This window comes from Pristiophorus japonicus, chromosome 3, assembly GCF_044704955.1.
Source record: "Pristiophorus japonicus isolate sPriJap1 chromosome 3, sPriJap1.hap1, whole genome shotgun sequence".
Lineage (NCBI taxonomy): Eukaryota > Metazoa > Chordata > Chondrichthyes > Pristiophoridae > Pristiophorus > Pristiophorus japonicus.
In genome coordinates this window covers 116,398,577-116,412,205 of record NC_091979.1, presented here as the reverse complement: position 1 = coordinate 116,412,205, position 13,629 = coordinate 116,398,577, and the positions used below count along the sequence as shown (strand labels likewise).

The following is a 13,629-nucleotide window of genomic DNA, read 5'->3' as shown; positions in this document are numbered from 1 at the left end:
CTTGTGAATCTTTAGATCTATGTCATATACAGTAGTATGGCAGTGTAATAGACACATCACATCACTTTAAAATGTGACTTTAATTTTCAAATTCAAACTGAGACACTACTTCTGACATCTCTTTTGCCACTGCAATAAGCTATGTTGGTGGAAGCAATCATTGGCAGTCAAAAACACATGGCTGCAAAATTGCCTTCTGCTCATGCCTTAACTACAGTTGACAGTTTGAGGCACTTACTGGTGCTTGGATCCTTTACCTACCTGTTGAGAACTATACACATGCTACCATATCACATTTGAAACATGGTGTTTCTAGAAAGGAGGCAAATCTGTAAGTATGCATAGCCGCATTTGAAAGCAGTTCTGTACAATAGATACAATGTTAACAAAACTTTCACATTGGTATTCAGTAAGATAGTGCTGAAAGTGAGGAGTGAGTTTATTTATAGAACTTTCTATCATTTACAGTTGTTTTTAATTGACTCCTGATCTGTCATTTCACATTCAGAAAATAAGGAAAAGTCATTGTCTATCATTATTTTCTAACAGCTTTCACATGAAATTGCATATTTTGTGGTATTGTCCTTTGTTACACAAATACTGGGCTAAAGTTTCCTATCAGCCTGCCAGTGCTCGATCGCCACCCAAAAGACCGCTAAGACTGGGAAGATTATTGCCGGCGAAAGCTTCCCCCCCCCCCCCCAAAAAAAAATCTGCCGAGCGAAAAACATGGGTCTTGCACCCTCATTCTGGGCGAAAAAGTGCAATTGGGCGGTTCGTAAACAAAATGGGCGAAAAATTAAAAAAAAATTATCCCGAGGCTGTGGGTTGGGCCTAACGCCAGAAAAACAATAAAAATAACTTTTCAAAAAACATCAACTAACAAATCAAAAAAAATTCCCAAGACACGTTTAAAACTAAATACCACAACACATTTTAAAATAATTAGTCAAAAAACAATTAGTAACCTTTTTCTTTAAGAGCTACTCACCTACTGCCCAGCTCCGCTAATCCTCGTGGATGTTTTTTTAAAACCTACCTACGGGTCACCGCTACCTAAATATCGTGCCAGGGCAATCTCAGGATGGTACACGCCGGTGGTCCGCTCCCCAGCAGTACCTCAACTGCCGGTGTAATTCGGGTAAGGACATTTTTGCTTACCTGATTACCGCCCACAATGGCCAATACTGCCAGAAATTGGGCAGTAGCAATTGGAAATTCCAGCTCACTGTTTTACTTTGGTGGTTTCTTCTTAATTTTCCTGTCTAATTCCATACTCATCAATGTAATGTTTCAGTGCTGAATATTGGAACAATTTTGCACCCAGTGTCAGAATAAAGCAATCCCAAATTGGCTATTGTATGGGCTAGATTCAACAACAACTTGTATTTATATAGCGCCTTTAATATAGTGAAGCGTCCCGAGGTGCTTCACAGGAGTATTATACGATTAAAAATTTGCCCCATAAGTAGACATTAACGCAGGTGATCAAAAGCTTGGTCAAAGAGGTATGTTTTAAGGAGCGTCTTGAAGGAGGAAAGAGAAGTAGAGGTGCGGAGAGGTTTTGGCAGGGAGTTTGAGCTTGGGGACTAGGTAATAGAAGGCACGGCCACCAATGGCTGAGCAATAATAATCAGGGATGCTCAGGAGGGCAGAATTAGAGGAGCGCAGACATTTCTGGGTGGTGGGGTGGGGGAATTGTGGGGCTGCAGGAGATTACAGCGGTAGGGAGGGGGGAGGCCATGGAGGAATTTGAAAATAAGGATGAGAATTTTGAAATTGAGGCGTTGCGTAACCGGAAGTCAATGTTGGTTAGCGAGCACGGGTGATGGATGAGAGGGACTTGGTGCGAGTTAGGACATAGGCAGCTGAGTTTTGGATCACCTCTAGTTTACGTAGGGTAGAATGTGTGAGGCCAACCTGGAATGCATTGGAATAGTCCAGTCTAGAGGTAACAAAGGCACGGGTGAGCTGAAGCAAGGTCGGAGACGGGTGATGTTACGGAGGTGGAAATGGGTGGTCTTAGTTATGTTACGGATATGTGGTCAAAAGCTAATTTCAGGGTCAAATATAACACCATGGTTGCGAACAGTCTGGTTCAACCTCAGACAGGAGTTGGGGAGAGGGATGGAGTCCGTGTCTAGGGAACAGAGTTTGTGATGGGGACCGAAAACATTGGGCAATTGCCTCCTCGCTGGATATGTTTTCCGAACGTACCTGGTGGTCTAGGAGGCACCCTGATTTCCGATAGGGAGGCCTTCTCCTCCCGCCCAGAGGGTTCCGACGCAGAAGATGCAGTCACGTGTGACTGCTCAGCCAATCGGGGTAGGTAGTTCACAGGTTCCCATTAATAGCACTTAAACTCACGTAACTATGAGTTCTCCGTGCTATTAGTGGGGAAAAAAAACAAAAACACACTTATTTAAAAAAATAAAAATAAAAAACAGACCTCACATAATTTAAAATTAATTGAAATTAAAGTTTAAAAAACGCCTCAGAAAAAAACAATATATTTCCGATTTTTTTTTTTCAAAGTTTTGTAATTCGGGTTAAAAATAAACTTGCCTTAGTGGGCAGAGTTTTTAACAATACATGTGTTTATTTTATTTAATTTTATTGTGTTTATGTCTTTTAAAACACATGCGCCGTAAAAGTAGGCTATGCGCCAGCTTTTTCAAGCACAAGATTTTTGAGGTCATTTGCTGGGCAAGATATGCGTAAATCCCGCAATCTTGCCCGTACAAATGTCCTCGTTCCCGATCTGTCTAAGATCGGAAAAGCCGGTTTTCAGCGCATGCACATTGCGCGCTGAAAACCGGCTTTTTTTGATGCCTTCCCGGGTCCATAGAAACTTCGTTTGAGCCCAGAACATCGGAATTTCTACTCTAATGGCTTTGATTTAGTAATCTGCTTTAGTCCCAAGTGTCAGAAATGTTGCACGTCAGAGGGATTATGGCAAATTACATGCCGTGAAACTGTGGGCATGTGATTGACTCTTTGCTGGTTCATCATAGTACTACACATTTTTAAGTTTTTCTTTATGAACTAGAATTTATGTTATTGTACATGCTGCTTGTTTAACATACAAGAAGAAAACATGTCATTGAATATCAGATATTAGTGATATGTCTTGTACATTATTTGGTAGGCTTTAACTGTTAGATCAATATATCCAGTGGGTCTAAGAACTGTTCCTTGCAATTGTTTTCACTATTTAAAAAAAAAATGGTAGTGTTCGCTTTCTGGCAATTGGAGTGATAGGAAGAAAAAATAAACGTACCCAAATGATACTGGAAAAGTCACCAGAACCAGATGGAATGCATTGAAAAATTTGTATCGGTCTTTACGGTAGAGGACACTAACAATATTCCGACAGTGGATAATCTATGGGCTATAGGGGGGGAGGAGCTTAACACAATCACAAAGAAGGTGGTACTCAGTAAGATAATGGGACTAAAGGCAGATAAATCCCCTGGACCTGATGGCTTGCATCCTAAGGTCTTAAGAGAAGTAGCGGCAGGGATTGTGGATGCATTGGTTGTAATTTACCAAAATTCCCTGGATTCTGGGGAGGTCCCAACAGATTGGAAAACTGCAAATGTAACGCCTCTATTTAAAAAAGGAGGGAGACAAAAAGCAGGAAACTATAGACCAGTTAACCTAACCTCTGCAGTTGGGAAAATGTTGGAGTCCATTTATTAAAGAAGCAGTAGCGGGACATTTGGAAAAGCAAAATTCGGTCAGGTAGAGTCAGCATGGATTTATGAAGGGGAAGTCATGTTTGACAAATTTGCTGGAGTTCTTTGAGGATGTAACTGACAGGGTGGATAAAGGGGAACCAATGGATGGTGGTGTATTTGGACTTCCAGAAGGCATTTGACAAGGTGCCACATAATAGGTTACTGCACAAGATAAAAGTTCACAGGGTTGGGGATAATATATTAGCATGGATAGAGGATTGGCTAACGAAGAGAGAGTCGGAATAAATGGTTCATTCTCTGGTTGGTAACCAGTTGGGTTGCCGCAGGGATCAGTGCTGGGACTCCAACTATTTACAATCTATATTAACGACTTGAAAGAAGGGACTGAGTGTATCGTAGCCAAGTTTGCTGACTATACGAAGATGGAAGGAAAAGCAATGTGTGAGGAGGACACAAAAAATCTGCAAAAGGACATAGGCTAAGTGAGTGGGCAAAAATTTGGCAGATGGAGTATAATGTTGGAAAGTGTGAGGTCATGCACTTTGGCAGAAAATAATCAAAGAGCGAGTTATTATTTAAATGAAGAAAGATTGCAAAGTGCCGCAGTACAGCGGGACCTGGGGGTACTTGTGCATGAAACACAAAAGGTTAGTATGCAGGTACAGCAAGTGATGAGGAAGGCCAATGGAATCTTGGCTTTTATTGCAAAGGGGATGGAGTATAAAAGCAGGGAAGTATTACTACAGCTATATAAGGTATTGGTGAGGCCACACCTGGAATATTGCGTGCAGTTTTGGTTTCCATATTTACGAAAGGATATACTTGCTTGGAGACAGTTTCAGAGAAGGTTCACTAGATTGATTCCGGGGATGAGGGGGTTGACTTATGAGGAAAGGTTGAGTAGGTTGGGCCTCTACTCATTGGAATTCAGAAGAATGAGAGGTGATCTTATCGAGATGTATAAGATTGAGGGGGCTTGACAGGGTGGATGCAGAGAGGATGTTTCCACTGGTGGGGGAGACTCGAACTAGAGGGCACGATCTTAGAATAAGGGGCTGCCCATTTAAAACAGATGAGGAGAAATTTCTTCTGAGGGTTGTGCATCTATGGAATTCGCTGCCTCAGAGATCTGTGGAAGCTGGGACGTTGAATAAATTTAAAACAGAAATAGATGGTTTCTTAATCGATAAGGGGTTATGGGGAGCAGGCAGGGAAGTGGAGCTGAGTCCATTATCAGATCAGCCATGATCTTATTGAATGGCGGAGCAGGCTCGAGGGGGCCGTATGGCCTACTCCTGTTCCTATTATGTTCTTATGTAAAAGTAAAATATGTGGATAAAGACTTTTCACAATTGCTGAGGCATGGTACCAGATGATTTGAAAACCAGTGTTTCAAACCTTTTTAAATTGTCACAATTGTGATTATGGAAATGAGCCTGGTCATTTTGTCCTATAGTGGGAAATTCCTGGTCATTTGTATGTTTGAAATAACTTCTATTTGGAGGGCTGTTCCTGAATTTATTCTATCTCCCATGTGTTGAACCAAGAGGCACAACTAAGTTACATACTCCTAGAGTGCACCAGTACCAATGTGTGTGTCATTCTAACATGCAACACTCAAAATGCAGCTTAAAGCTGCCACTTTCTTCTCTATTTATAAGACTCGACAGGGAAGGTGAGAGCTTAGGAATAGGAACCTATGGCTCACTATGAATAGGCAGGTTTGTTAATTTCTGGTGGTTTAAAGATGCATTCCAATTTTCTGATTAGTCAGATTTTTGCCCCATGTGGAGGAATTTGAATTGAAATAAAATCTAGGGGCAAAATACGTTCCTCTCATTACTCCTGTGCTTTGCTTAGTGTTGCCCCTGTTTTGCTGCACTATGTTGAATATCTTCTTTCCTACCTTGCATATTGCTCTCTGCTGAATGCCTCCACTCAGCTGTGCTCTGCTCACTGTTCCTTCTCACTGGCCTCTGTTCTGCTGAATATTTTTTTCCTCCCCTCCACCCCCTACACTGTGCTACCCTGAATTACCTCCCCCCCCCCCCCCCCCCAGTGAGCCAAATTCTGCTGTGCTGAGCTCTGTTCGGCATCCCCTTGCCTTGGAAGAAACCATATTTTAAAAAAATCACAGCCACATTCTAGATGCCATATAACCTGTCAGCAACACCGCAGGGAATCTCTCTTTTTCTAAAGAAATATGAAATGGATGAAAAAATGGAACCTGCTGTTGAAAATTAAATGGTAAATGTTTTTGTGATTCCTCTATTTAAGGCTGCACATATGGAATATTGCTTCTTTATTGCCATTATTTTCTTTTAGCATTTATGTATTTTATTATTTTGTCACAGTTAGGAACATCTGTGCTGATGAATGAAATACATTTCCTCTTTTGGCACCCAATTTTAATTTGATCATTCCAAGTTGGCTGTAGCCCAACAATATCCCTAAACCTTGCTCCCCTGATTGAGCCCTCTCTGTCTGTCTACGACTTCCATCTCAATTATATCAAAGTCATTAGTTTTGCCTGGGATAACTCTGGGGAAGGTATATATTGCTCATGTTATCCTTGTGAAGACTTGGAGAAAACAGTCAATCAGAATGTTTACTATCTATGCTTGTCCTTGGTTCTCGCCTCTGGCTGGCTTACTATTGAAATATTCAAAGAATTACTTACTCGTACTTTGTCTTCAGCTGTGCTTTTTTTTACCTTTTATCTTTGCCCCTTGGATCACTTTTTAAAATATGTTTCTGCACCCCATTCGCTTTCTTCATGCAGGATTATTTATTGGTCACATTTTCTCGTTCACTTTGCATTTATTTATTGATCCATTTAGGATTCATCTGTCTATTTAGTCTGAGCTTACTAGTTAGTTTTAGATGAGTATTTATCCTGCATGCTCAACATTGTGACTTTAAATGATGTTCCAGTTCTCTACTGAAGTGTTAAACAAATTGAGTGAAGGTGACTATTCAAGTTGTCCATTCATTTCTCTGAAATATTAGCCTTTTTAAAGTTATATATTAACTCCTGGTCTTGTGTTTCTGAATCCTCGATCATGTTGAACTTAATGATTCTGAACTCGCTGTCCCCCGAGGGTACCATGTCTTCTATTTTTAGTACTTTGTCCAGGTCATTTACAAAGATGACCACTAACTCTCATGACACTTTTAATGCTAAAGGAAGCTAGGGAAGAGACTTGAGGGAATCACTGGGGAGGCACCAGTAGATTGGAAACAGAAAAGGCAAAACAAACTAGACTCTGGCAATCGTAGACCCACTAGTCCCACTTCCATTCCCTGTAAAATAATCAAATTAATTAACAGGAATAAATTTGAACATCTGTACAATAATAACCTAGTCGACAGTAGCCGATGTGAATTCAGAAAGGAAAGATCATTCCTGAAGAATCTCCTTGACTTGTTTGAGGAAGTAATATTCCAAGTGGACTGTGGAAACCCCAAAGACACCGTGTGCCTGAATTTTCAAAAGGCATTTTACAAAATCTCATGATAGGTTCAGCTTAAATTTGTGAGGATTGAGAGTAAACCCGGGAAATGAATAAGAAATTGGCTGTAGGGTAGAAAACAATGCCTACTTGTTGGGAGTAATATCAAAGGAAAAATGAGCAACACATGTACTCTTTTGAATACTGATAAAATAGCCAAGGATGAATTTGAAACCAATCTTATGGGCTCAATTTTCCCCAATACCAGTTTTTGGTGTATTGCAAGAGTTACGCCTGTTTTTTTTTTTTTAGCTCCCCCCAAAAAATAACTAGCAAGTTTCCCGGTTCTATTTTTTAAAATTGGCGCTGCGCAGCCTGTCCTTTAGCTTCGGGGGGGTGGAGCCAAATGTCCGCGCCAAAAAAAAACGATGCACGAAAAAAAGACATTTTTGATGTGACTGCTATGGGTGGCATTTTTAAAGAGCCAGTTGTGTGTGAGAAGTTTAATTCTCATTGGGAAAATAGGAGCTGCAATACAATATGCAACGCGGCTCAAGGACCAAGAATTTCTGACCGGATGAAGTGGAGGCACTGGTTACTGAAATTGAGTCCAGACGGCAGGAGCTGGACACCAGCAGAGGTCACACAAGTTTCACCAAAAGAAATGAAGAAACGCTGGAACCAACTTGCAGAAGATTACAGACCCTGAGGCCTGGAGGCCAGTGCAAAAAATAGTGGCAGGACCTTGGTCAAGTAGTTAGTGTAAGTAATATTTTCATTTATTCAATGGAATTGCAAATGTGACCATGTATATGTCCCACCCAGCAGAAAGACACCCTCCCTAAAAAGTTATATTTTCATCTTTGCAGAGGAAGTTGGCACACAACAAAAAGGAAGGAACTCTAACAGGAGGAGACCCGGCAAATCTGTACTCACTGACACCCCTTTTAAGAGATGGTCACTGCTTTGATAGGTCCTGCCTGGAGAAAAGCAATCACCACTGCACAAGCTGGGCCCACACTCGAGGGAGAGGGTAAGTCCTGCAAATTCCACAGTCTGGCTTTGCTAAATGTTATCCATCATCATCATCATAGGCAGTCCCTCTGAAGCGAGGAAGACTTGCTTCCACTTCTTGAGTGGCTGAACAGTCCAATACGAGAACCACAGTCTGTCACAGGTGGGACAGATAGTCGTTGAAGGAAGGGGTGGGTGGGACTGGCTTGTCGCACGCTCTTTCCGCTGTCTGCGCTTGATTTCTGCGTGCTCTCGGCGATGAGACGCCGGGTGCTCAGCGCCCTCCTGGATGCATTTCCTCCACTTGGGGTGGTCTTTGGCCAGGGATTCTCAGGTGTCAGTGGGGATGTTGCACTTTATCAGGGAGGCTTTGAGGGTGTCCTTGTAACGTTTCCTCTGCTCACCTTTGGCTCGTTTGCCGTGAAGAAGTTCAGAGTAGAGTGCTTGCTTTGGGAGTCTCATGTCTGGCATGTCAACAATGTGGCCTGCCCAGCGGAGCTAAATGTGAAGTACAGCATGGGCTAGCCATGCTTCGGTTCATGGGGATGTCTCCATCTGCTACGCTACGCTTGATGTAATGTGCCATCCTTCATTGTGGTCCTTCAAATGAGCCTGCTACCTGCACTGTGTGAGCCTACTCATGCCACCCTGCCCTTTCCTCTGCTGCTAACCATTTGTCTGTTCTGTTATATTTTGCAGAACTGGAGGCCAACCCTGACGAGTTGAAGCCAATGCAGATGATGATTCAGGCACTGACGAGCCTGAAAACATAAGAACATAATAAGAATTAGGAACAGGAGTAGGCCATCTAGTCCCTCGAGCCTGCTCCGCCATTCAACAAGATCATGGCTGATCTGGCCATGGACTCTGCTCCCCTTACCCGCCCGCTCCCCGTAACCCTTAATTCCCTTATTGGTTAAAAATCTATTTATCGTGACTTGAATACATTCAATGAGCTAGCCTCAACTGCTTCCTTGGGCAGAGAATTCCACAGATTCACAACCCTCTGGGAGAAGAAATTCTTCTCAACTCGGTTTTAAATTGGCCCCTCCGTATTTTGAGGCTGTGCCCCCTAGTTCTAGTCTCCCTGACCAGTGGAAACAACCTCTCTGCCTTTATCTTGTCTATCCCTTTCATTATTTTAAAAGGAGAATGTGTTCTAATCCCATCATCCAGACCAAGAGCATGGGGAGGGGGAGGTGATGGATAAAGCCCACACTGTTGTACTTTGGAGGAGGTGCAGGTGCCACCCATTGAGATGCCAGGCCCTTTCCTGAGTGGTACGTGTGTTGGGACATTCCATGGTTTCTCACAGACCAAGGCTGGGGATTCCAGTGGGGTGCAGCGAGGCACACCCAGGGCCCCACCGTCCGAGGCTGCCGGTCCCAGTGGGATGCAACAAGCCACATCCAGGGTGAGGAGGGGTAGGAGAGCTCGACACCGCTTTCCTGAGGTGTAAGATCTAACCGATGTGGTTCAGATGATGGCAATGAGTGTGGAGAGCATTGACCTTACACGATCACGCCTGGACACCATCAGAGGGTAAGTGGTGAGGTGTCGGGAGAAATAACAACACTTTCAAGAAATGGGAACACTATCCAGGAATGAGGGAGGGAATATCGCAGGCAGCTGATACAATGTTGGTGCACATGAGAGAGGGAATGTCGCAGGTAGTTGACACACTGTTGGTGAATATGAGGGAGGGAATGTCGCGGGTAGCTGATACACTGTCAGGACACATGAGGGAGGGAGTGTCTGAGTTAGCTGCTGCGATAAGGGAACACACCCAGACCCCGCGCCCACTGACAGAATCAACTGCCACTCAAATCAAACGCCATTCCAACATTCCATAGACTCTGGATCAGTTCCTATGGAGTGGAGGGTAGCCAATGTAACCCAACTTTTTTTAAAAAAAGGAGGGAGAGAGAAAACACGGAATTATAGACCGGTCAGCCTGACCTCAGTAGTTGGTAAAATGATGGAATCAATTATTAAGGATGTCATAGCAGCGCATTTGGAAAGAGGTGACATGATAGCTCCAAGTCAGCATGGATTTGTGAAAGGGAAATCATGCTTGACAAATCTTCTGGAAACAGCCTCAAAAAATTCCAGTAGAGTGGACAAGGGAGAACCAGTTAATGTGGTGTATTTGGACTTTCAGAAGGCTTTCAACAAGGTCCCACACAAGAGATTAATGTGCAAAGTTAAAGCACATAGGATTGGGGGTAGTGTGCTGATGTGGATTGAGAACTGGTTGGCAGACAGGAAGCAAAGAGTAGGAGTAAATGGGTACTTTTCAGAATGGCAGGCAGTGACTAGTGGGGTACTGCAAGGTTCTGTGCTGGGGCCTTTACATAGTACATTAATGATTTAGACGAGGGTATTAAATGTAGTATCTCCAAATTTGCGGATGACAACAAGTTGGGTGGCAGTGTGAGCTGCGAGGAGGAAGCTATGAGGCTGCAGAGTGATTTGGATAGGTTAGGTGAGTGGGCAAATGCATGGCAGATGAAGTGTAATGTGGATAAATGTGAGGTTATCCACTTTGGTGGTAAAAGCAGAGAGACAGACTATTATCTGAATGGTGACAGATTAGGAAAAGGGGAGGTGCAATGAGACCTGGGTGTCGTGGTACATCAGTCATTGAAGGTTGGCATGCAGGTACAGCGGGCGGTTAAGAAAGCAAATGATATGTTGGCCTTCATAGCAAGGGAATTTGAGTACAGGGGCAGGGAGGTGGTATTACAGTTGTACAGGGCCTTGGTGAGGCCACACCTGGAGTATTGTGTACAGTTTTGGTCTCCTAACTTGAGGAAGGACATTCTTGCTATTGAGGGAGTGCAGCGAAGGTTTACCAGACTGATTCCCGGGATGGCGGGACTGACATATCAAAGACTGGATCAACTGGGCTTGTATTCACTGGAGTTCAGAAGAATGAGAGGAGATCTCATCGAAGCGTTTAAAATTCTGATGGGTTTAGACAGGTTAGATGAAGGAAGAATGTTCCCGATGTTGGGGAAGTCCAGAACCAGGGGTCACAGTCTAAGGATAAGGGGTAAGCCATTTAGGACCGAGATGAGGAGAAACTTCTTCACCCAGAGAGTGGTGAACCTGTGGAATTCTCTACCACAGAAAGTTGTTGAGGCCAATTCACTAAATATATTCAGAAAGGAGTTAGATGCAGTCCTTACTACTAGGGGGATCAAGGGGTATGGCGAGAAAGCAGGAATGGGGTACTGAAGTTGCATGTTCAGCCATGAACTCATTGAATGGCGGTGTAGGCTCGAAGGGCCGAATGGCCTACTCCTGCATCTATTTTCTATGTTTTCTACTCCAATCCCCAGACCAGCCTTGGAAGAGGCCCACGCTAGGCCTTCCACATTACCGCCTGCCCGCCCCCCCCCCCCCCCCAACCCCCAAATCAAGAAGTGCGCGTTACCAAAGATATTCGAAAGAATAAGCTTGGTATCAACTTGAGAAACGCTGCGCCACTGCCTGCGGTCAGGGGTAGAGTCAACAAGACCAAGCGCAGTGGGCGGTCTTAGAATAAGGTGGAGGAGAGATGGATGCAGCCTTTTTTTGCTGTTACTATTGTAACTGTTCTCAAATTAAAAGTTTTTTGTAAGTTATATAAATTTATAAGTGATCTTAACTGAAAACTTCAAAGTTTGAGGCAAGAATATTTTTATTAACGTTAAGTACAAGCAAGTGTTAAACTTTTGAATAAAATATATTTTAAATTATAACTGAATCATTTCCATTATTTGTTCCATTAACCCAACACAACATTATGGAACAGGTCCAAACAGTGAACCTGGTCCATTTGGAATAGTTGCCGCTGAGCCTTCAGGCAGTGAAGCATTCACAGATGAGCTGCTGGCGCAAGGCTCGAGCAATTTTTAAAGGGGTATGACTACCCGCCCTCTGCCGTCGTGCTCTGGGTTCAGGTAGTTGCATGGCTTCTTTGTCCCCCTTCTCCTCCTCCTCCTCCTCTTTGTCATCTGCATCTTCTTCCTCATCATCAGCCATTCTCCCATCAGGTGGATCTTCTACTAGCTGCTGCCACTCCCTCATGATGGCTAAGTTATGCAGCATGCAGCACACTGACTGACAATCTCTGGAGTATTGCAAGTAGCCTCCAGAATGGTCCAGGCATCGGAAACGCTGTTTCAAGATGTCAGTGGTCCTCTCTATTATGCTGCGTGTCGCAATAAGCGACATTTATTCCCGGTCAGCTTCCATCTGGGTTACTTGTAGGGGTGTGATGAACCAAGTGGCGTGGCCGTACTCTTTGTCTCCCGGCAGCCAGCTCTGCCCTTCTGGCTGCTGCTCAAACATGGCAGATATAGTGCTCTCGCGTAGGATGAACGCATGATGGGTGCTCCCAGGATATCTTGCATCAGCTGACATGATGCGATGCATGTCGTCACACACGAGCTGCACATTAACGGAGTGGAAGCCTTTCCTGTTCCTGTACATCTCTCAATCCTCCATAGGTGCTCGCAAGGCGATGTGGGTACAATCAATGCAGCCCTGTAGCTTTGGGAAGCCAGCAATCCTGGAGAAGCCCACAGCCCTTTCACACATTGCCTGGGCAGTCATGGAGAACTTTATGTAGTCATTCCTCTGGGCATATAGTGCAGCAATCACCTGCTGAATGCAGATATGTGTTGCATGTTGAGAAATGGTGCACACATCCCCAGTTGTGGCCTGGAATGATCCAGAGGCATAGATTGAAAGTGCAGCTGTTACCTTCACTTCAACTGACAAAGCAGTCGTCGTAACGCTTCTAGGTTGCAGGTCTGCTTTTACTAACTCGCAGATCTCGGTTATAACTTCTTAGCGGAAATGCAGCCTTCTCACACAGTCTGCATCACTCAGGTGTACATATGAACGCCTGTCTTGATATACCCGATGTGGATAAGGCCTCCTGCCCATCATCCTACGTGCTCTGAGGTTCCTCATGCGATGACGTCTGATCAATCGTCTCCTCCGCAGAAGGCTTGCAAGAGGTATTGCACTGTCAGTATTGCCCCCATGATTAAATTGTACCTTTGCAAGAAGCTGAAAACAGCAGGACAAGGAGTTAAAGCTTCTTTGTTCTCTCCCCAAGTTCGACACCCTAGTATGGACCAGAACCAGATCTGCGCATGTGCAATAGGCTTGCTTAGAACGGGAAGCTAGGCATTCAAATGAGGACATTTGGGGCAACAAAGTCTATGCAATTCTTTAATTTTAGATTTTTTTCAAAGTACCACCCTACCACCGACTGAACATCTCCTCACCAGGCTTGAGGGTCGGCCATCAGAATCTCTCCCTAGTCCGGGCTCAGCAAACACCCCCCCCCCCCCCTCCGACACCCCAATTCTGCTGGCTGACGCGCTGACCTTCCAGCCCGGTTTGGAGATGTTTGGTGGCACTTTGGAAAAAATCCAAAATTAAAAAATTTCCTTAGACTTCCA

The 13,629-nt window shown here is 44.0% G+C and overlaps 1 protein-coding gene across 2 annotated transcripts in view; it reads left to right on the top strand.

Annotated features, from left to right (window-relative positions):
• The window catches only part of ola1 (Obg-like ATPase 1), a 164,262-nt gene that overhangs the window by 18,855 nt on the left and 131,778 nt on the right, over nucleotides 1–13,629 (top strand). The window lies entirely within an intron of this gene.